The sequence below is a fragment of the Bos indicus x Bos taurus genome, chromosome 9 (genome assembly GCF_003369695.1).
Source record: "Bos indicus x Bos taurus breed Angus x Brahman F1 hybrid chromosome 9, Bos_hybrid_MaternalHap_v2.0, whole genome shotgun sequence".
NCBI lineage: Eukaryota > Metazoa > Chordata > Mammalia > Artiodactyla > Bovidae > Bos > Bos indicus x Bos taurus.
The window spans coordinates 73,456,383-73,481,466 of record NC_040084.1 but is presented as its reverse complement, the minus strand read 5'-3'; the positions used below and the strand labels follow the sequence as shown (position 1 = coordinate 73,481,466).

General features: G+C 37.4%; 1 protein-coding gene across 7 annotated transcripts in view; it reads left to right on the top strand.

The window, feature by feature from the left end:
• The window catches only part of AHI1 (Abelson helper integration site 1), a 220,130-nt gene that overhangs the window by 108,313 nt on the left and 86,733 nt on the right, over positions 1–25,084 (top strand). The window lies entirely within an intron of this gene.

Below are 25,084 nucleotides of genomic sequence, written 5' to 3'. Positions count from 1 at the left end.
TTTGAATTTGGTAACTTTAATGGTAGATACTCTCATCCTCTAGTCTTTTGAGTAGATAATAATTGAAAAGTCACAGAACATGAATTTTATATCTGATTCAGTTTCCTTTGGGTAAAGGAACCATAGTTTATGGATAATCAGATTTTGTGATTCATTTCAAAGAAACCCCAGGTAAAATGCATTTTGGTAGAAACAGGATGCATCCTGCCTGCCAAAATATCACGTTTCTTCAAAATTGGAAAATTAACAAAAGATGCAAAGAAGCTAGTTATTTAAATGTATATCAATCACAGAGTTGAAACAAACTATACAATTGCAAATTTTAGGCGAATATTTTAAATTAATTTGAATAAGGTTTTCAAAGAATCTCAAAGAAAAACCCTCTAGATGAGAAGTGTGTATTTTTGGTATTGAAAGATGTCTGCTTCTATTCATTAGCTTTTGGTATTTCCTAGTATTTTTTTTCTACTATGGAAATCTTTCAGAAAGATGGAAATCTTTCAGAGAACTGAAAATGACAAAACAGTTGTCTTTGACAGAGAGAGGAGGAAACTTGAGCTTGAAAAGACCAGCTTAATTTATTTAGAAATTTAGGAACGATCTTACTCTTCTACTTTGAAGGTATTTGGAGTTTGCATATGAAGTTAGTGTAATATCGCTGATTACGTATTCAGTTCAGTTCAGTTCAGTTCAGTCACTCAATCATGTCCGACTCTCTGCGACCCCATGAGCTGCAGCATGCCAGACCTCCCTGTCCATCACCAACTCCCAGAGATACCAAAATTCATGTCCATTGAGCCAGTGATGCCATGCAACTATCTCATCCTCTGTCGTCCCCTTCTCCTCCTGCCCTCAATCTTTCCCAGCATCAGGGTCTTTTCAAATGAGTCAGCTCTTCGCATCAGGTGGCCAAAGTATTGGAGTTTCAGCTTCAACATCAGTCCTTCCCATGAACACCCAGGACTGATCTCCTTTAAGATGGACTGGTTGGATCTCCTTGAAGTCTAAAGGACTCTCAAAAGTCTTCTACAGCACCACAGTTCAAGAACTAAGCATCAATTCTTCGGCGCTCAGCTTTCTTCATAGTCCAACTCTCACATCCGTGCACCACTACTGGAAAAACCATAGCCTTGACTAGGTGGGCCTTTGTTGGCACAGGAATGTCTCTGCTTTTTAATATGCTATCTAGGTTGGTCATAACTTTCCTTCCAAGGAGTAAGCGTCTTTTAATTTTGTGGCTGCAGTCACCATCTGCAGTGATTTTGGAGCCCTAAAAAATAAAGTCTCTCACTGATTCCACTGTTTCCCCATCTGTTTGCCATTCAGTGATGGGACCAGATGCCACGATCTTAGTTTTCTGAATGTTGAGTTTTAAGCCAACTTTCTCACTCTCCTCTTTCACTTTCATCAAGAGTCTCTTTAGTTCTTCTTCACTTTCTGCCATAAGGGTGGTGTCATCTGCATATCTGAGGTTATTGATATTTCTCCCAGAAATCTTGATTCCAGTTAGTGCTTCATCCACTCCAGCATTTCTCATGGGTACTCTGCATATAAGTTAAATAAGCACGGTGACAATATACAGCCTTGACGTACTCCTTTTCCTATTTGGAACCAGTCTGTTGTTCCATGTCCAGTTCTAACTGTTGCTTCCTGACCTGACTATAGGTTTCTCAAGAGGCAGGTCAAGTGGTCTGGTATTCTCATCTCTTTGAGAATTTTCCACAGTTTATTGTGATCCACACAGTCAACGGCTTTAACATAGTCAATAAAGCAGAAATAGATGTTTTTCTGGAACTCTCGCTTTTTCGATGATCCAACGGATGTTGGAAATTTGATCTCTGATTCTTTGCCTTTTCTAAAACTGGCTTGAACATCTAGAAGTTCTCGGTTCATGTAATGTTCAAACCTGGCTTGGAGAATTTTGAGCTTTACTTTACTAGCGTGAGAGATGAGTGCAATTATATGGTAGTTTGAGCATTCTTTGGCATTGCCTTTCTTTGGGATTGGAATGAAAACTGACCTTTTCCAGTCCTGTGGCCACTGCTGAGTTTTCCAGATTTGCTGGCATATTGAACACAGCACTTTCACAGGATAATCTTTCAGGATTTGAAAGAGCTCAACTGGAATTCCATCACCTCCACTAGCTTTGTTTGTAGTGATGCTTCCTAAGGCCCATTTGACCTCACATTCCAGGATGTCTGGCTCTAGGTGAGTGATCACACCATTGTGATTATCTGGGTCGTGAAGATCTTTTTTGTACAGTTCTTCTTTGTATTCTTGCCACCTCTTCTTAATATCTTCTGTTTCTGTCATGTCCATACCATTTCTGTCCTTTATTGTGCCCATCTTTGCATGAAATGTTCCCTTGGTATCTCTAATTTTCTTGAAGAGATCTCTAGTCTTTCCCATTCTGTTGTTTTCCTCTATTTCTTTGCATTGATCACTGAGAAAGGCTTTCTTATCTCTCCTTGCTATTCTTTGGAACTCTGCATTCAAATGGGTATATCTTTCCTTTTCTCCTTTGCTTTTCACTTCTTTTCACAGCTATTTGTAAGGCCTCCCCAGACAGCCATTTTGCTTTTTTGCATTTCTTTTCCACGGGGATGGTCTTGATCCCTGTCTCCTGTACAAGGTCATAAACCTCATTCCATAGATCATCAGGCACTCTGTCTATCAGATCTAGTCCCTTAAATAAATTTGTCAGTTCCACTGTATAATCATAAGGGATTTGATTTAGGTCATACCTGAATGGTCTAGTGGTTTTCCCCACTTTCTTCAATTCAAATTTAAATTTGAATTTGGCAATAAGGATTTCATGATCTGAGCCATAGTCAGCTCCCAGTCTTGTTTTTGCTGACTGTATAGAACTTCTCCATCTTTGGCTGCAAAGAATATAATCAGTCTGATTTTGGTGTTGGCCATCTGGTGATGTCCATGTGTAGAGTCTTCTTTTGTTTTGTTGGAAGAGGGTGTTTGCTATGACCAGTGTGTTCTCTTGGCAAAACTCTATTAGCCTTTGCCCTACTTCATTCTGTACTCCAAGGCCAATTTTGCCTGTTACTCCAGGTGTTTCCTGACTTCCTACTTTTGCATTCCAGTCCCCTATAATGAAAAGAAGATCTTTATTTGATGTCACTTCTAAAAGGTCTTGTAGGTCTTCATAGAACCATTCAGTTTCAGCTTCTTCAGCATTACTGGTCAGGGCATAGACTTGGATTACCGTGATATTGAATGGTTTGCCTTGGAAACAAACAGTGATCATTGTCATTTTTGAGATTGCATCCAAGTACTGCATTTTGGACTCTTTTGTTGACTATAATGGCTACCCCATTTCTTCTAAGGGGTTCTTGCCCGCAGTAGTAGATACAATGGTCATCTGAGTTAAATTCACCCATGCCAGTCCGTTTTAGTTCGCTGATTCCCAGAATGTCTACGTTCACTCTTGCCGTCTCCTGTTTGACCACTTCCAGTTTGCCTTGATTCACGGACCTAACATTCCAGGTTCCTATGCAATATTGCTCTCTATAGCATCAGACCTTGCTTCTAACAGCAGTCACATCCACAACTGGGTGTTGTTTTTGCTTTGGCTCCATCCCTTCATTCTTTCTCAAGTTATTTCTCCACTGATCTCCAGTAGCATATTGGGCACCTACCGACCTGGGGAGTTCATCTTTCTGTGTCCTATCTTTTTGCCTTTTCATACTGTTACATGTTACAGTAGGAAAATATCTGGATCAAGAGCTCTTATGTTAAGTCCTGGCTGTGCCTTTTATTATCCTTGTTACCTGCAAATGTTAGAATCTTCATTTGAAAACTGGGAATGATGTTTGCATTATATATTGTGGAAAATCAAGTCACAAAGCACATATGAAAACACTCTATAAGCATTAGATACTATGTGAATGTAACATACTTGTATTGTAAACATGATTTGTGTGTGCACTAGCTTTGAAAAAATACTTTGAGTTCTAATTTTAAGTCACTCTGGTAATTAACAGTTGTCCCAAACCTTAGAAATTTTAAATTTCTAGTGTGTCAGATATTTACTGGAAGTTTAAGCAATAGTTTTGCTCTTCTTGTGTATAGTGGAGGGCAGACCATGTGCACCTCCTATAGATGCATTCTCTGCATCCTAATGTGATGCTTGGTTTGCTTTCAGACCATGTCATTTTAATGAGTAGGAGGGAGGAGGGAACCTGGCTCCACCACTTGATGCCTATCTTTCTGCTGAGGTCTAAATTTCTTCCGAGAACAAATCTTGCCTTCCACATTTCAGGATTAAGAGTGTAAAACATAAGTCTGATCAAGTTAGCAGATTGATTAAAGTTCATTCAAGTAGTATCTTAAGTTTATCAGCCAACGAGGTGTAGATAATAGATACAAAATTCTTTCTTTGTCTGTAAACGGAAAGAGAAGACAGGATAGATAGGAAGGCTTTGAAATGGAAGAGTGATTACCACTCTGACAGATAAAGAATAAAAGGAAAACCAGATATGATAAAGGCAAGCCTTGCAAACTTAACAATTTTACCTTGGATTCACTTCCTTTACCTTCAGCTTCCATGGTCATATAGGCCTTGAGTGGGACTTTTAAATCATGCATATCCCTCAATGTGAGCACTGTCTCAGGAGCATGACCATTAAGCCATGTAATACCTGGTAGGACTGCTTTGCTTGATTTTTAGTTATTCTCATTTTAAGGCATATCTTCCCTATAAAATTTGTTGAGAGACTTCTGTGGCAGTCCAGTGGCTAAGACTTCAGGCTTCCAGTGCTGGGGACATAGGTTCAATCTCTGGTCAGGGAACTAGGATGACGCCTGCTGCACAGCCAAAAAAGAAAAAAGAAATTTTTTTTCTTTGTATCATTGTATAGAAAACTTATAAAAGCAGAGTATGTAGTCCATTGCAAAGTGGCCAAATCCATCTTATTCATTAAGAAGCCAATCTTTGTGAAAAGAATCCTGCACTAGGAAACAGGTGAACTAATTTCTACGCTTGGCTCCACTTCTGAATGACTAGAATTTTTAGCAGTTTCTTTAAGCTTCAGGTTTTTTTATCCCTGCGGGTAAATGAGGGCTCTGGATTTGGTGAGTTTCTGTCTTAAAAATTCTGTGAGTCTATTCAATATTCAAAAGAGTTTTAAAAGGGGACAATAGTTAAATGTTCTTGACCGTACAAATAATCTATTAGAATCTGAAATGAAGGACTATGAAAATAATATAGATAGGATGTTTAAAAATAAAAACCTTACTGAAAAGCTGTCTAAATTTCAAGTCTTATGTGCAACTCTTTCAGTTTGTACTGTGTAAAGAAATACAATTTACACAGAGCTAGTCAGTATGGCCTACTGGCCTTCATGCCAGAGGCTTAAGAGGAGACCTTGATTTGATACATATTATATGTAAGTGAGTTTATATGCTGGAATGTTAGAGCCCGGGGTGGGTTTATGGTCTGCTATCACTTCTGTTGACCTCATTCCAGGTGAGTTCTGGGTAATGGAGACTGCTAGAAAAGTATTTGTTTCTTCTTTGGTCTATTTTCTTTTGAGTTTCTAGACTATTATCTTTACTTATTCTAAAATCATTCTAAGTAACTACTTTGCTTAAGGTCCTTACTTAAATATGTGGATGAAATAAGACAGTCTCTGTCCTCAGGGAGCTTACCGTCTGGTTGGGAAGGCAAATGAGCATGCAGCAAATTATGTCAGAGTGTGATAAATTCTGAAATCACAGTATAAACAAAGTATCACTGAAATATAGAGGGATAAAGCAGTGGGGCAATTTCTCGTACTTTACATGTCCAAGCAGAACTCTTGCCCCCAAACCCTTCATCTACTTCCACTTCCCCTGCCCCACACCAGATCTTCCCACCGAACACTCAGGCACATGTACCCTGTCGTTTAGGGATCCTTCTTCTCCCTCCACTTCTCTACTTCTGCTCCTATCCCTTAGATTATTCTCCCCATAGCAGACAACAACATTCTTTGAAAAATAAATTAGATTCTATTATTTCCCTATTTAAAACTCTTAAATGGCTTTCTCCAGCAATCTGAATGAGTTCCAAAGACCTTATAAAACCTTCCAGGTCTTGCCTCTTGTCTCTGTCCCTGGCCTCATCAGCAGGTGGGGCTTGAGAAGGGCACACTAAGCTGAGATGGTTGTGCGCTCAGTCGTGTCTGATTCTTGGCAACCCTATGGACTGTAGCCCACCGGGCTCCTCTGTCCATGGGATTTTCCAGGCAAGAATACTGCAGTGGGTTGCCATTTTCCTCCAGGGGATCTTTTCACCTCAGAGATTGAATCCGTATCTCCTGTGTCTCCTGCACTGCAGGCGGATTCTTTACCACTTGAGCCATCAGGAAAGCCACACTGAGCTTCTGAACAAACAATTGAAAGAGAGCCTGACTTGCCTGGTCAGTGGTATGAGGCTTTGGTTAGCTGGAGGAAATGATGAGATGCATGTATTTAGGAAGACCTGAGCTGCAAAGGTAGATGGGGTCAAATTGTGCCCTACTGGGGAATTCACATTTCATTCTCTAGATAAAACAGAGCTATCTAAAGGTATGAGGATGAAAGAGTAATAATAAAATATGTTTCTAAAAAATACCACTGGTGTCTCAGTGAGGGGTGGGTTAGAGAGGAGAAAAGCTGGATACAACACCTATGATACTTATTTCAGCAACTGTTTATTAGGCTATTGTTCCAGGTACTTAATGAACAAAATAATAAATCAGCTAGTTTTATTAAAGTTAAAACCATAAATATTTTCTGAGTAATTTGTATAAGAAATAAATTTATAAAAATATATTCACCAATTATACCTAATGGCAACCCACTCCCGTACTCTTGCCTGCAAAATCCCATGGATGGAGGACCCTGGTGGGCTGCAGTCCATGGGGTCACTAAGAGTCGGACATGACTGAGCGACTTCACTTTCGCTTTTCACTTTCATACATTGGAGAAGGAAATGGCAACCCACTCCAGTATTCTTGCCTGGAAAATCCCAGGGACGGGGGAGCCTGGTGGGCTGCCATCTATGGGGTCACACAGAGTCAGATACGACTGAAGCGACTTAGCAGCAACATACCTAGAAAAAGTGGGGGAGGGGGAGAAATTTTAATTTTAGCATTTTAAATTAAATTGTAGGTTCAGTTCAGTGTCCGACTCTTTGCGACCCCATGGACTGCAGCACATCAGGCTTCCCTGTCCATCACCAACTCCCAGAGCTTACTCAAACTCATGTCCATAGCGTCGGTGATGCCATCCAACCATCTTGTCTCACCACATAATGAACGTGTTATGCTGTTCCTGTACTTCCTTCGTATAATGAAGAAAATCTGTAAAATAACATCCGTGACTTCTACTTGTATCAAAAATTTTATTTATATACATCTTCATTTGATCCTCAGCAAAACCCTCTGAGAAATAAACATTAAAATCACAGAGTGTAAGCTCTTTTGAGAGCTTCTTGGTAAAGAATCTGCAGGAGACCAGGTTCTATCCCTGGGTTAGGAAGATCCCCTAAAGAAGGGAATGGCAACCCACTCCAGTATTCTTGCCTGAAAAATTCCACAGACAGAGGATCCTGGTGGACTATAGTCCATGGGATCACAAAGAGTTGTACACAACTGAGCGGTTATTTGTTGTAAGACCTTAAAGCTTTGACTTTCAGTCCCTTTACATCAAAACTGGGAAGCAGAGGGCCTGAAATGAGAGTTCACATAACTGGTGGCAGTCGTGTCTAGAGAAAGATTGCCTCTCTTCTGGTTTGGTACTGCTCACACTCCCCACCCCATGCTGCTTCTCCCTCTGCAGAGAGGAGGCACTAGTTCAGACGTGAGGTAGACCCTTGGTGATGCTGTGCCTGGATCCATTATTTCATCCCTGGCCCATTGTCCTCCCACTCTGTCCAGAGGTCCCTCTGGCCATGTGTGTGACTTTTACTCGCTAGCATTGGAAGTGTGTGATATATTGCAAACTAGTAACCTGGACAGCACTATTTGGAATAGGTGTAGTTGTTAAAACTGAGGTGTCGTGAAAGTACTTTTCTAAGAATTCATGAACTTATCTTTTTACTGGGCCTTGATATACAACTCTGTCTTTGCCAGTTACTAGATTTCTTAAAGCCTAGTTCCAGTGAAACTGTAGTATTCAGTCTCCAGTCATATCAAGAGATTCTCAAGAAATTTCGCTCTGGTCATTGGTCTGAATCCTAGATCCCATTCACCCATCTTGAGAGTTGTTATGGTAGTAGTAAATTTTAACATGTGGATTATTCAGTAATGAGTAAAATCAATCACAGTTATGACGGTGGAAGTTAGAAAGTGCTGTCGTCTTTGTATGTCTATATTTGAAGGACAGCACCATTCATTTTTGTGTACTTAATGTACATTTTCACTGCATTGCACTAAATTTCATTCATATCGATAGGTAAGTAGAATCATGTAAAACAAAGTGATTCATTTTTATTAGTATGACTGTTCATGTAATCTTTTTATCATGTTTTAAAATTGTAGACTTGGAATTTGATGGAGAGGCAGAATGTGACATGGCTCTTAAAAAACAATCAGTAGCTTCTGTCTTCTCCATAATTTATTTACACTCTCCTTTACAACGTGTTAATATATATTAATGTTTTTATCATACCCTAAACAGTCAAGATATTTGACTTAAAATCATAAAATAATTCAGATAACTTTAGTATTGGTTGAGAGATCTGTCAAGTTAATTTTTGTACTTCCACATGTTGGATAATGTTTGAAAAATGTATTTTTCTATTCATTTTAGCCAAATATAAAGTTATTCCTTTGAGAAGTTCTGAAAATTACAAGCTATTTTTCTAGTTAAATTTTAATTTTATTGTTTTCACTATGCCAATACTTTTAAGCAAGGTTTTAACTTTTTGTCAGTTCAGTTCAGTCACTCAGTCATGTCTGACTCTTTGCAACCCCATGGACTGCAGCACACCAGGCTTCCCTGTCCATCACCACTCCCAGAGCTTGCTCAAACTCGTGTCCATCAAGTTGGTGATGCCATCCAACCATCTCATCCTCTGTCATCCCCTTCTCCTCCTGCCTTCGATCGTTCCCAGCATCAGGGTCTTTTCCAACGAGTCAGTTCTTGGCATCAGTTGGCCAAAATACGGGAGTTTTGGCTTCACCCTCAGTCCTTCCAATGAACACCCAGGACTGATCTCCTTTAGGATGGACTGGTTGGATCTCTTTGCAGTCCAGGGGGCTCTCAAGTATCTTCTTCAACACCACAGTTCAAAAGCATCAATTCTTTGGTGCTCAGCTTTCTTTATAGTCCAACTCACATCCATACATGACTGCTGGAAAAACCATAGCTTTGGCTAGACAGACCTTTGTCGGCAAAGTAATGTCTCTGCTTTTTGATATGCTATCTAGGTTGGTCATAGTTTTTCTTCCAAGGAGCAAGCGTCTCTTAATTTCATGGCTGCAGTCACCATCTGCAATGATATTGGAGCCCCCAAAAATAAAGTCTCTCACTGTTTTCCATTGTTTTCCTATCTGTTTGCTATGACGTGATGGGACCAGATGCCATGATCTTAGTTTTCTGAATGTTGAGCTTTAAGCCAACTTTTTCACTCTTCTCTTTCACTTTCATCAAGAGGCTCTTTAGTTCTTCTTCACTTTCTGCCATAAGGGTGGTGTCATCTGCATATCTGAGGTTATTGATATTTCTCCCAGCAATCTTGATTCCAGCTTGTGCCATGTCCAGCCTGGCATTATGCAAGATGTACTCTGCATACAAGTTAAATAAGCAGGGTAACAGTATACGGCCTTGATATACTCCTTTTCCTATTTGGAACCAGTCTGTTGTTCCATGTCCAGTTCTAACTGTTGCTTCCTGACCTGCATATAAATTTGTCAGGAGACAGGGAAGGTGGTCTGGTATTCCCATCTCTTTTAAGAATTTTGCACAGATTGTTGTGATCCATATAGTCACAGGCTTTGGCGTAGTCAATAAAGCAGAAGTAGATGTTTTTCTGGAACTCTCTTGCTTTTTCAATGGTCCAGCGGATGTTGGAAATTTGTTCTGTGGTTCCTCTGTCTTTTCTAAATCCAGCTTGAACATCTGGAAGTTCTCGGTTCATGTAATGTTGAAGCCTGGCTTAGAGAATTTTGAGTATTACTTTGCTAGCGTATGAGAGGGAGAAGGCAATGGCACCCCACTCCAGTACTCTTGCCTGGAAAATCCCATGGATGGAGGAGCCTGGTAGGCTGCAGTCCATGGGGTCTCTAGGAGTCGGACATGACTGAGCAACTTCCCTTTCACTTTTCACTTTCATACATTGGAGAAGGAAATGGCAACCCACTCCAGTGTTCTTGCTTGGAGAATCCCAGGGACGGGGGAGCCTGGTGGGCTGCCGTCTATGGGGTCGCACAGAGTCGGACACGACTGAAGCGACTTAGCAGCAGCAGCAGCAGCGTATGAGATGAGTGCAGTTGTGTGGTAGTTTGAGCATTCTTTGGCATTGCCTTTCTTTGGGATTGGAATGAAAACTGACCTTTTCCAGTCCTGTGGCTACTGCTGAGTTTTCCAGATTTGCTGGCATATTGAGTGCAGCACTTTCACAACATCATCTTTTAGGATTTGAAATAGCTCAACTGGAATTCCATCACCTCCACTAGCTTTGTTCGTAGTGATGCTTCCTAAGGCCCACTTGACCTCACATTCCAGGATGTCTGGCTCTAGGTGAGTGATCACACCATCGTCGTTATCTGGGCCATTAAAATCTGTTTTGTATAGTTCTTCTGTGTATTCTTTTGTGTAACATTTTAGAGAAGTGCACAATTTTTTAAATAATGTAACTGAAATCTATGTCCTGCTTGACTTCACATTCCAGGATGTCTGGCTCTAGGTGAATGATCACAGCATCATGGTTATCTGGGTCATTGAAATCTGTTTTGTATAGTTCTTCTATGTATTCTTCTGTGTAACTTCTTATAGAGAAGTGCAAAATTTTTTAAATAATGTAAATGAAATCTATTATTTGTGTGTCATAATTTCACCAGAGAGTCTGTGATATCCTTATATAAACCCATTGTTGAAGGCATATTACATGTAAACTGGAAGTATGATGGTTCTTGTATTTCAAAGGGAAAAAAAGAAAACATTTACGCAAAAATTAGGTTAGAATAACTCAAACACAGGTGATGGTAAAAGGGGGTTTCCATTTTAAGGAAGGTAAAATGAGTTCAAAGTACTCTTTCATACTGTCTGAATTGGCAGAATTTTCTGATAGTATTACTTAATGAACTTCAAACTATTCGTTGAAAAAGAATGTTTCATTGAATTCTGATTTCAGATCTCCAGAATTTCAAGGCTTACGTTCAGGTATGGGTTGGTGAAAGGAATTAATTCACTACCATAGATAATTTACAGAATTAACTGATTTTCTGTAGACAGATGTCCTTAAATTTGCCTTATGCTGCTAACCAACCACTCTTCTGCATCCAGCACTTGTGTGTTTTGGTGGGAAAAGCACTAGACCTGGGGTCAGAAGGCCAGAAGGGTTGGGCCTGACTCTAATTCTGCCCCGTCACCGCTGTTACCTTGGGTAGTTTCTCTCTCCCAGTATAATGTCTCTACTTTCCTCTTCAGATGATTTTTCTACTTCATAGAATTGTGAGAATCTGAAGGGTATTTTTAATGCTTTGAAATCCATAAAATACTGTGAGAATAAACATCACGAGATTCTGTGGGAGATTCTTTTTAAGTTTGAAATTATACAGTTTGCAATGTGGCCAAAGGAATGGAGGAAATCTTATTTTAAGACATGATTTAATAAAATGTGTTAAGTGATGATGGTTAAGTGATGATAGAGAAAAGAACATGTCAGACAGGCAAACATGGATTCTCGAAAGAGAATTTTGAGAAGCATGCCAAAAAAGACATTAAGTTGAAGTAATTAGAAGACAAGTTTTCAAACAAATATACCTCAAATACAAATAATCCAACTAGAAGCTTCTTAACTTTTGAAACTTTGGCTTTCCATATAAGTACCAGCCCACACAAAACCCCTGGAGATGGGATTGTTTTAATATTTGGATTTTTCTGGACACTGAGAAACAGACCTTGATCACATGGATTTTTTTCTTTAACACATCATCACTATTTTATATTCCCTTCCACAAAGAAGAGATTTCATTTGTTAGATATTTTTGTTGTCATTAGTAATTGGATTCTCTAAAGCTGGTGTTTGATGGTACATTAAAGATATAAGATGCTGTTTTAATAACCAATATGAGGGTTTTACTGAGTGATTCTCCAGTGATTTGAGTTAATCTACTTGTTGAAGATTGAAGCATATCTGTACTTGTAATAAAAGTGCCTATATTTCTTCAATAGTATCACTTGAATTAGTAAACTGTTTCTAACCATGTTCATAACTTAAAGTATATTCTACATATTTGTGTGTGTGTGTGCTAAGTCACTTCAGTTGTGTCCATACTCTTTGTGACCCTATGGACTGTAGTCCAGCAGGCTCCTCTGTCCATGGGGATTCTCCAGGCAAGAATACTGGCATGCGTTGCCATGCCCTCCTCCAGGGGATCTTCGCAACCCGAGGATTGAACCCACATCTCTTATGTCTTCTGCATTGCCAGGTGGATTCTTTACCACTCGAGCCACCTGGGAACCCCATTCTACATATTCTTTACTAATTTGAACATCATTTTTATCAACTCAAGTGAATGTTAATATACTTAATGAATAATCTTTATGCACAAGGTAAGGCACTTAGTATAATGGTCTGCATTGAGATTTCTCCAGATACTCTCTGAAGAGAAAATAGGAATGCAAGCATTTCTCTTCATCTGAATCTGCTGATTTGAATGAGCTTAAATTTATGCACTATTTTCTAGACACTTATTTTGTAAGAAGCTATTTTGTAGAATATTTATATGGTGTAAATGGTTCTAACTTTTTAATTTTCAACCTTTTTCTCCCATCCGTTAAAAATAGAAGATTTGCTTTATGTTTTTCTTCTCTTTAGTCACATTTCTCTGTGTGTGTGTGTGTGTGTGTTTTGTTTAAGAACCTGCTAAATTTAGTTGTAAAGTATACTGTGACATTTGCCCAGTGGGTTAATTTTTAAAGTAAAATAATTAAGTTACTGAAAAATAATAAGAAAGCAACTGAAAACCATAAACTATAGGAAATTAAAATGAGATCTTACGGATTTAATGAACATGAAAACTACATAATTTCATTGTAACATAGCCAGAGTACATGCCAGATCACTGAATTTGTATTTTATAGACATTCTGATGTTTACCTTTTTACCTAAGTTTTCCAATTGATGTGATAACAAATGCTTGATTTGTCTTTTTTATATTTTAAAGATTTATAGAAGTTATTTGCATAAGACATCTTTTTTTTAAAAAAGATCAAATACAAAATTTCTGAGAGTTTAAACAAAGTTAAATAGCTGTTGTAGTTTATGTGGCTCTGAAATATGAAATCTAATCTTAGAAAAGATTTTCAGCTTCACACTTGTGTAGTGAGATATATTAGGTTGATGCAAATGTAAATGAGGTTTCAGACCGTGAATTTTAAATCATTGTAACTAGGCTCAAACACATATTTATTAATCAAAATAGGAACCATTACAATAAACACATTTTTGCCAATGAGAAATAAGTTTGTTTATTCCTGTAGCATAAAAAGTCCATACTTCAGGATTTGAAAAATTCTTGGAAAGCATTGTCTGCTTCCTCTTGGTTGAAGTGTTTTCCCTGCAAAAAGTTGTTGAGATGCTTGGAGAAGTAGTAGTCAGTTGGCGAGAGGTCAGGTGAAATGGCAAGTGAGGCAAAACCTCGTGGCCCAGTTGTTCAACATTTGAAGCGCTGGTTGTACGACGTGTCTTCGGGCACTGTCATGAAGAAGAATTGGGCCCTTTCTGTGGACCAGAATCGGCTGCAGGCATTGCAGTTTTTGGTGCATCTCATCGATTTGCTGAGCATACTTCTCATATGTAGTGGTTTCACCGGGATTTAGAAAGCCGTGGTGGGTCAGCTGGGCACAGACAAACAGTTCAGTTCAGTTCAGTCACTCAGTCGTGTCCGACTCTTTGCGACCCCATGATCCGCAGCACGCCAGGCCTCCCTGTCCATCACCAACTCCCGGAGTCTACCCAAACCTATGTCCATCGAGTCAGTGATGCCATCCAGCCATCTCATCCTCTGTCGTCCCCTCCTCCTTCTGCCCTCAGTCTTTCCCAGCATCAGGGTATTTTCCAATGAGTCAGCTCTTCGCATCAGGTGGCCAAAATATTGGAGTTTCAGCTTTAGCACCAGTCTTTCCAATGAACACCCAGGACTGATCTCCTTTAGAATGGACTGGTTGGATCTCCTTGCAGTCCGAGAGACTCTCAAGAGTCTTCTCCAACACCACAGTTCAAAAGCATCAATTCTTCGGTGCTCAGCTTTCTTGATAGTCCAACTCTCACATCCATACGTGACCACTGGAAAAACCATAGCCTTGACTAGATGGACTTTTGTTGGCAAAGTAATGTCTCTGCTTTTTAATATGCTGTCTAGGTTGGTCAATGATCATGACCTTTTTCTGGTGCAGGTTTGACTTTGGGAAGTGCTTTGGAGCTTCTTTTTGATCCAGCCACTGAGCTGGTCCTCACCAGTTTCATATACAGCCCACTTTTTGTTGCACATCATGATCTGATAAAGAAGTGGTTCGTTTTTGTTGCATAGAATAAGAAGACGATGCTTCAAAATGACAATTTTTTTTTTTATTTTAGTCAGCTCATGAGGCACTCACTTACTGAGCTTTTTCACCTTTCCAATTTGCTTGAAATGTTGAGCAACCATAGAATGGGCAACGTTGAGTTCTTTGACACGTGTAGTTGAAAGAGAATCATTGATGATCCTCTCAGTTGGTGGTTGTCAGCTTCCGATGCCGGCCACTGCACTCCTCATCTTCAAGGTTCTTGTCTTCTTTGCAAAACTTCCTGAACCACCACTAATGTTCATTAGCAATTCCTGGGCCAAATGCATTATAGATGTGGCTCTGCTGCTTTACCACCCGCTTTGAACTCGAATTAGAAAATTGCTTGAATTTGCTTTTTGTCTAACATCATTTCCGTAATCTAAAAAAAATACACAGCAAGTAATAAGTCATTGGCAAAAAACAGAAAGTGAGAAATATACGTTTAGACTATGTATAACATAACCTGCATTTAAGAATGTATTCCAGTATCAAAAGGCAAAGATCCACAAAGCACAACCGCTATTACTTTTGCACCAATCTAATATACGCGAACCACTTTTTGTCATATATGTGATTGAACTGTGATCATTGCCATGAGTGAGGTTGAGTTTCCTGAAAGGAGTTTCTATATTTTACTGTTGATATTTGCATTACCCTTTTTCAGGTGGAAACTTTGGACTCCTTCTCCTTTCCTTTTTCTAACTAATCAGCCCTCTCATTCCTTTATTCAGGTCTTCCTTAGTTCACCAATCATCCATTTGACCCTCATGGTTTCTCTCTTGTCCTGTTTGCTCCTTTTTCCTAGTATCAAAGTTCTGTGGATGTCATTATATCTTCCTAAATCTCTCTTAAGTTCTCTTCCTGAATTGACATTTCCTCTATGTTCAGTTTTTTCCCTCTGTTAATATATCCTGTGCTTTTCTTTTATGCTAGTGATTTTTTCCTTTATATCTGATGATCCTTGGTATCTGTTTTTTAAATGAAGGACTGGGTACAAATATGGTTTTCTTTCCTCTTCTCTTGTGTAAGTAACTCTATAATTAGCTTTTTTGTCATCTGAGCAGAAAGCCTATCAGGAACTTTGCGTATGTGGCTAAAACATATTAACTGGCAGCTTATATTTAGGGTAAAGAGGCAAAATAAATGAATTCACCTGTCAGGCTGTCAGACTAATTGCCAGAAAGAGAATAAGCAGATCAACAGTATCCACTCTAAAGGTCTTCACTCTTTCCAGATGGTTTGTTCAATATTTTTTCACAGAGGCAGTACCACTTTTTTGTGTGTGGTTAATGCTCAGCAGTATTCATTTTATGTGGGATCTACATCCTGTTTGGCCCAAGTGTTTTACATATGAACCTTCAATGATTTCTCCTGGGTTATATTTTATTTCACCACCTTCCCAATACACTGATTCAGTGTTTGCAACTCCTCTTGAGTTTTGTTTGTCCAATAGATTCTGTATCTCCTTCAGCCCACAGTAATGTTCTCAGACAGATGTGTCGAATCACTTTTCATCTTCTCTAAGTTTGCTGAAATCTCTAATCTGCTCTTTCAGTCTCACCAGTGACCTGTACACACCGCTAATTCCAATGGTCAGTTCTCTGTCCTTATCTTGCTTGACCTATCAGCGGCATTTGACACATTTGATGGCTTATTAACACATGGTTTCCAGGCCACCGCATTCTCGGTTTCTTTATCTCATTAGCCACTGCTCTTCATCCTTCTTTGCTATTCTTCCTCTTCTCTTCCTTGTCTTCTTAGACTGCTCCACTGCAATCAGATCCTCTTTCATTACCTATATATATAATATATATTCACTTCCTTGGCGATCTCATGACTAAAGAAAACCCACGCGCCCAGTGATTCTCAAGTGTTAGTCTTCCGCCCAGACCTCTTTGCTGCATTCTAGACCAGCACAGTCTATATGGGAGCCTCCAGTCTCATGTGACAGTGGAATACTGGAAATGTGTTTTGTGTGACTTAGAAACTAAATGTTTAATTTTCCTTCGTTTCCATTTAAATGTAAATAGCTACACATGGCCAGTAGCTGTCATTGTGCACAAGTTCAGACCTATATCTACTTTGATGTAAATCTTTATTATCTGACATCAGACAAATCAGGTGTTACAATATTAAGACTAGATTACCCATTTTTAAATTAAGTACAAATAATGCTTTTAATATTAAAACTTTCCTGAATATATCATCCTGAAGACTTCATGATATTTCATCATCATGATTGTGCAGATGTTATTAACAAGCAGTATTGATTAACTTGAATAGAGAGTCCAGAAGTTTATTTTTCATATTTAAATTAGTACCACAGATTCTAGTAGCACTTAGCCAAGAGGTCAGAAACACCTGAATTTAGATTCAGATTTTGTTTCTTATGCTGTGACCTGGAGCAAGTTATTTCAACTTAGTGACTCGTCATTTGAAAATAGAGGATAGGAAAGTGTTTACTGCAAGTGAAAGTTTTTAAATACCAACCTATGTTTGACTTACAATGCAGTAGAGTTATAGATAGTATCTTTATGACTATATCCAGAACTGTTTTAATCATTGAACTTTTTGATTTTTAACTTCCCACTAAACTTCAGAAAGAGAAATCACTATGCTCTTAAAATTAAATTTAGTGAATGTCTTAAGTGAAAAATCCATGTTCTTTTAGTACATAAATATTTTTTTCAGAGTACAGCATCTAGGCATACTAATTAAGATGTTTCCAAGACAAAAAGAGTTTTTATTACATAATCCTAAGGTAGGAGAACGTTTCAGCTTTCCTGTCAGAACATAATTCACATCATGGTGGAAATCATGAATGTTTTGTACTTTACTGCTGTGCCTCCAGGGAAAATTGATAGTATCAGTAACCAATCTACTCAGAGTGAGGATTAGAGGAAGGATTACAAAAACTTTATATTGGCTGCAGCAGGCAAGGTGGGAGGGCAGGTTATAAAATGGCAAAATTATTTTTGATTAGGCCTAATTTATGGTCTGTTTCTTATAGTTTCAGAAAGACTATATTTAATATTGTTTAATACCAACCATAAAACACATTTTACTATTTTTATAATTTCATACTGAAATTGACAGTTTTTCCATTTTTAAGGTAGTTAGGCATATAAAAAGATGTTGTGGGATATATTCCTGAATATGTTTTTGCAAGGTTTTCTGTACATTTTTTTTGTGATAATAAACTTAGTGCCTGGTCTTAAAGAAAACGAGTATTCTATAATTTCAAAGCCTTTCTTCAGTTGCTAGATCTTATGATTATTTTTAGTTTTTCAGCACTATATAAATATATCAAATGTTGACCATATCTCTGACAATGAAGAATAGTTTAATTCATGTTTAAAGTAGAATAAATTTTACTCCATATTAATCATGTATATGTATTCCTTTCCTTTATGTATCTATACATTAGCATTTTCACATATTTCCCAACACTGTCCATTTCAGTCTTTATGTTCTGTTATTCTGTGAAAAGTTATGACTTTGAAAAATTAGTTATAGTTTTATTGACTGATCTTGCTTAGAGTAGGCACTACTTAGAATGAAGAAAGCAGCTCTTTATGTTTCCCCTCCCCTGGTCATGGGGAAAAAAAGAAATACCATTTATATCATAAAAATGATAATTTTTATTTTCTTTGTAAATTTCCACCTCCCAAAGTAACTGTTTTGTGAATTAAGTCTTTGACAAGAAATACTTTAGTGTTTAAACATTTTGGTTGTGTCTTCTGAAAGCCCTGGAAATTCAGAGAAGGAGGGTTATATAAATGAAGTTTTCATTGACTCTTACTCAGTTAGGTTATACTTTTCTAAGTTGTACTCAGAATAGCCTAAGGCTTCTCGCAGAGTAGCTAACTGCATGCTTTTGCATTTTGTGGTTTAGTCAGTTTGGTCTGGATAGTGAAGAGACTGTGATATCATAGAATTTACTGGTAATGTTTTCTGGAAATGAACATCCATCACTTATTGAAAATGTCAACTAACAATGGAAATTAGGTTGAGGAATCAGACCTTCTGGTAATGATAGAGATATCTAGATAATGTTGATTTGTATTTTCCAGAATTTTAAACATGTGTTTTCAGGAAGCTTTTTCCTTGAGTAAAAAGTGAATGAAAACGTAAAGAATTACTCTGGTTTTTTTTCTGCACGTCTGAGAGCAAAGTTGATGACAAATATGGAAACTAAGAATTGACTAAGTGGAATGACTGGTCATTTTTTTTTAATAATTTAAGCGGTTTTTGCAATGTAAATGTTTGACAAGTAAAAAGAAAAAAGTAAAAAGTAAAAAGAAAAAACATTTTTCTAATGCTCTAATTTCAGTCAATTTACTTTTTTTTTACTTTCTTCTCTGAAAAAAATTCAATTATAATAATAATATAATAAATTGAGGGTGATTTTTGACTAGTGTCCATCTTTTCCTTTTTTTATCAAAACCAGAAATACTATATTTTAGTAGAAGCACTCTTAAAAAAGCTGTTAACTGAGTTTAAAAAATAAAAACTTTTTTATACTTTATCAAAAATTATTTCATATAGTTTATCAAGCAGTGTTTATGGTGAGTTTACTCTGTGTTAGGGACCAGGCCACGCCCTAAGGAAATGGAAGAGGAAGGACTACCCTCAGAGTCCTCCCAGGCTGGTTGGGGAATACAGCAGGCAAAGAAACAGTTATAAGATATTGGAGAGATGACTTCAACAGGAGATAAGCATAAAACACTAAGGAAACACAGAGGAAGGAATCGTCTTGATTAAATGTGTTAATTCTGTGTTGTCTTTACAGTATAGAACAATATTATCCATTTAAGACTGCTCTAAATGGCAGTTTAGAGTTAGGAATCTGAATTTTGTTGCTGGCCTTTTATATGACTAATATGTCACAAGTCATGTCATAACCTTAATTGCTATGTTACTTCTTTCAAATGTGTCTCCCAGGAGTATTCTGGGAATAAGTGAGTTAATACATAGAAAACCCTCCAGTTTCTTTTATATTAATGTGTATGAGTGACCCTGTGTGTGTGTGCTCTGTATACTTGCCCTTCTTTTGAAAGAAATCCCAGTCTTTCACATCTCAAAGCTATTAAATCTAATTAAGCAGGTTTTTTGGATTTTTTTTTTTAATCAATGTAGAATTAACAAAGTTTGGGGATTTTTGCAGAGGTGGTCTTGTTTTCCTTTTTTCTTCATTTTTCTTTTATTTTTGTAGTAATGTTATTAGACTTGATACTTAATGTCATCTCAGGCTTTTCAATCTGTATATTTTCAAGTGAAGATTTAATAAAGAGTTGAAAATAAAACACTTTAATGTTAAAGGCAGTTATAAATGCACAGTATAGCAATTAGGCAAGTTAATGTACTTCTTAATATTCATTGAACTTTGAACAGGGAAAAAATTAATATAATCGGAGTTGTCAAAAACATATTCTAAATCGTCATGCTTATGTTCAAAATTTTCTTATCTCTCCCTAAAATTTAAATTGTATCTTTTATGACTAGACCTGGGAAAATGAGTTCTCTCTTTCTTACGTTCTCAATACCACACCACCATAGTAGATGAAAATAGCTTTCCATTATTAAATCCTTTCTAAACGCTAACTTTCTTGTGTGTGTGTGCTTTGTTTTTTCAATTATAAAGTGTGTGTAATTCCTGAACATGCAGAAACTGGGAATGCAACATTCATTCATACATTCAGTAAGTACCCAATGCGTACTTACTTTGTCCCAGGCACAGTTCTAAGTGTTACGTGAACCAAACAGATAATAATCCATGTCCTTGTTTAAATTTAACTTCCAGCAGAGAGAGACAGACAGTAAGCAAATAAATATAATAAATAACAAAGCAAGGAAAGGGCTGGGAAATGGGTTAGGTTGATGTCTTTAATGGGGGGAAGGGCCAAGGAAAGCTTCACAGAGAAGGTGACACTTGAGCAGAATTTTGAAGAAGAAAGAAAGCCGTGTGGTCTGAAAGAGTAGCATATACAACCAAGATGCCAAGTCAGGAGTATGCTTGGTGTGCATTTTGCACAGCAAAAAAAAGCGAATATGGCTGTTGTGAAGGAATGATGGGGAGAGTGGAATGTCAGAGTGGTAACAAGAGGCCGTATATAAACGAAGTTAAAAGCACTGCCCTATCCCAGTACTGGCAGTATTCACTAGAGATGTATTTTCAAAAGGGCAAGGTGGGTGGGACTGTACAGTTTAATACTTGCTATAATTAAAGATAGGAACAAAAAATACTGGAGAGTAGATATGATGTAAAGCAGAAAAATAATTGTTATAAGATGAGAAGACTTACTTATAAAAGGTATTAGGGCATTCCATCTAGGAAGGCTGTTAAAAGATTATGTTAATTGTAGTGGGAGAACAGGACTGAAATAAGAAGCTAGAGATGTGAAGTTATTAACATATTAGAAATTTGGACTATGAATGGTAAGACATAGAGAAGTAGAATTTGAGGATAACTAAGGATTCTAATTTTGGTGAATGAGTGAATGGCAATCCATGAACAAAAATACTGAATAGGAATATTGGGGAAATGATACTGAATTGTATTTTGGATATAATGAGTTTGAGATGCCTGGCAAACATCTGGATTGAGCTGTCAAACAGCTTGTAGTTCTATTTGAGCCTTATTTATTAAATATCTTACTATGAGTCAAGCCCTGTGCCAGGAACCAGACGGCATACTTTGAAATATAGGCTTGGATCGTAAGTATAGATTAAGGAGTGAAGGGCATATGTGTAGTCTTTAAATCCACAAGAGTTAGGGAGATAAGCTGGAAGAGACTATTGAAGAAACTAAGAACCATTAGGATGACTGTGAGATCAATAGCTTGGATATTTGCTGCCTCAAAAGACAATAAAGGAAACACTGAAATACAAGCATGTACAGAAAGCTTTTTTTATGCTAAATGTCTTTTTAAAAATTCCTCACTGCAGCAACAAATCTGAATAAAAAATAAACTGAATTATATGATTACCCTTCATCTTTTTGTAGCTGTACTTGTGATTTGCAAGGGACTACATAACATTGTTCAAATAATTAATAACAGTATTAAAGACAGATTAAATTATATTTTATGGATTTAACACCAGAATTGAAGTGTTTTTGTCCTTGTCTCAATTTTATTAGAAACATACTTGACTGTCCTCAGATTGAATATCTAGAACATGTCACAAAAGATATGATTTGCACAGACTTCAGTCTCTTGTTAGAAGAAATTGATGAAATGCTAAAAATTCTGTTCAGTTCTTAAATAGAAATAAGAACTGTGGGATTTTGAGGAGTGATTAGCTTGCATAATTAAATTATTTGTGTATCAGTTTATGAGTCAGTTAAAGAAATACTAGCTTTATATATTTATTGGATCAGTAAATTTAATTTTTTGACTGATATTTGGGAATAAATAGCACAGATCACTTAGAGACTGGTATAGCCAGGAAATCTTCCCAGAAGGTACGAGATGGAACTGAAGCACAGAAAGACTGAATTATACTGTTGGTGGTGGGACTGAAGCCATGAGTCACATTGTCTGATGTATTCTTCACCGTATAGCTACTCACTTCTCCTTGCTTGCTTTATACTTTTTCACAAGCATTAATTTACTAGTCTCAGAGTTTATGGGCCTCTTTTACCCTACTTCCCTAGTGTCTTATGTACTCATTCATGTTTACATGCTTCTGGTGAGTGGCTCACTACATGATTCCATGACTGACACAGGAAAGCCTACTAATTTGTGGTTTGAATATTCGCTGCTTTACCTCTGTCTGTGATGTACAGATATCCAAACATTGTAGATTCAAGGGCTGTAGGCTTTGATGTTTCTGAATTTGGAGAAGTTTTTCCATAAAATAAATGAAAACTGCAGTTTTCAAAGAATATTCTCTTTCTGAAATCTTTAACATACATAGAGGGCTTTCCATAGCATCCTGAAAAATCTGATATGAAATAAATATTAACATTTTACCAGGTTAAATGAGGATAAGCCACTTTTAAAATTCACATTTACTAAAAATTCAATTTTAGATGAATATTTAGAAAAATATATGGAATATGGGATGCCTATTCCTGTGGAGAATCTGTAACCAGTTCTGCTGCAAGATGTTTCTGTAATTCTCATTTTCTCTATTCATGTATTCAGTCATTCAGCACGCACTTATTGAAGATGAACTGTATGATGCAAGAAACTAAAACAGTTTTATTAAGTATAGTGATGGAAATGCTGTGATAGAGGATTTCACAGGAATACTAAGGGAGGGAGATGTGTCGGAGGGCATCTAAATCAGGAGTGGGGTGAGGAGAAGAAAATCACCTAGTGTTTCCTGGACTGCGTAATGCGTGCTCTGACTTGAAGGGATGTCCGAATGGCTTTGCGTGCTGGTTTGAGTTAAGCACTTCTCTGGCAGTGTGGGATGTCATTGGAAATTTTACAGAACAAATCAGGGAGTTGGATTAGAAAGCTATTTCAATAATCCAAATGATGAGTGTCCCAAAAAGTAGTGAGATAGAGAGGAAGGGGCAGGCTTTATTTATATTTATTTATATATATATATATATGTATATATACACACACATATATGTGTGTACATATATCTATATGCATACACATATATATGTTGGATGTGTATATTTTATAGTAAATTTTTAATAATAAAATTTTTAATTAAATGTATGATAAAGTCAATATTTTCGCCTCAGGTTTTATGAGGCGAGCCATTAAGTTCTAACAAGAATTCATTATTAAAATCACCAACCTTTGTCCTATAAATATTTAATTATATTGCTTGAAAGTGAAAGTCACTCAGTCATATCCGACTGTTTGAGACCCCATGGACTATAGTCCATGGAGTTCTCCAGGCCATAATACTGGAGTGGGCAGCCTTTTGGGGATCTTCCTAATCCAGGAAATGAACTTAGTTCTCCTGCATTGCAGATGGATTCTTTACCAGCTGAGCCACAAGGGAAGCCCTAAACCTTAGTTCTACATGTATTTAAAGGCTGTTGAAAATATATGGCAAATATAGAATTTTTTTAATTGAAGTATACTTGATTTACAATGTTGTGTTGCAGGTGTGCAAAGTAATCATTCAATATTTTTATAGATTATACTCCCTTTAAAGTTATTATAAAATATTGGCTATCTTCCCTGTGCTATACAGTATGTCTTTGAGTGAGTGTGAGTGGTAGTCGCTCCCTTGTGTCGGACCCTTTGCGACCCCATGGACTATATAGCCCACCAGGGTCCTCTGTCCGTGGAATTCTCCAGGCAAGAATACTGGAGTGGGTTGCCATTTCCTTCTCCAACAATATATCTTTATAACTTATTAATTTTACACATAGTTTATACTTCTTCTTAATCCTCTATCTCTTATCTTGCCCTCCCCCCTCTTCCCTCTCTCCACTGATAACCACTATTTTGTTCTCTATATCTGTGAATCTGTTTCCTTTCTTTATATTCACTAGTTTTACATTTTAGACCACATTTAGGGGATATGATACAGTATTTGAATTTCTCTGACTGCCTTATTTATTAAGCATAATATCCTCCATGTCCATCCATGGAAGTTAACTTGTTTATGGCTGGGTAATATTCCATTATACACACAGATCAGATCAGATCAGATCAGTCGCTCAGTCGTGTCCGACTCTTTGCGACCCCATGAATCGCAGCACGCCAGGCCTCCCTGTCCATCAAGAACTCCCGGAGTTCACTGAGACTCATGTCCATCAAGTCAGTGATGCCATCCAGCCATCTCATCACACACACACACATACATATATACCACATCTTCTTTATCCATTCATCTGTTGATGATAGGTATTTGGGTGGCTTCCATACCTTAGCTAGTGTATATAATATTGCAGTAAACACGAGGGTGTGTGTATCTTTTTGAATTAGTGTTTTTGTTTTTTTCAGATATATACTTGAGAGTAGATTTGCTGGATAATATGGTAGTTCTAATTTTAGTTTTCTGAGAAACCTCCATACTGTTTTCCATAGTGGCTGCACCAATTTACATTCCTACCAACTATGTGCTACAGTTCCCTTTTTTCCATATCCTCACCAACATTTGTCCTTTGTGGTCTTTTTGATGACAGCCATTCTGACAAGTATGAGGTGGTATCAGATTGCAGTTTTGATTTGCATTTCTCTGATGATTGGTGAGATGGAGCATCTTTCCATGTGTCTGTATGTCTTCTTTGGAGAAATTGTCTATTCAGGTCACCTGCCCACTTTTTAAATCAGGTTATTTGTTTTTTTGATATTGAGTTGTATGTGCTGTTTATTTATTATGTATATTATTTATTGGTCATATCATTTCC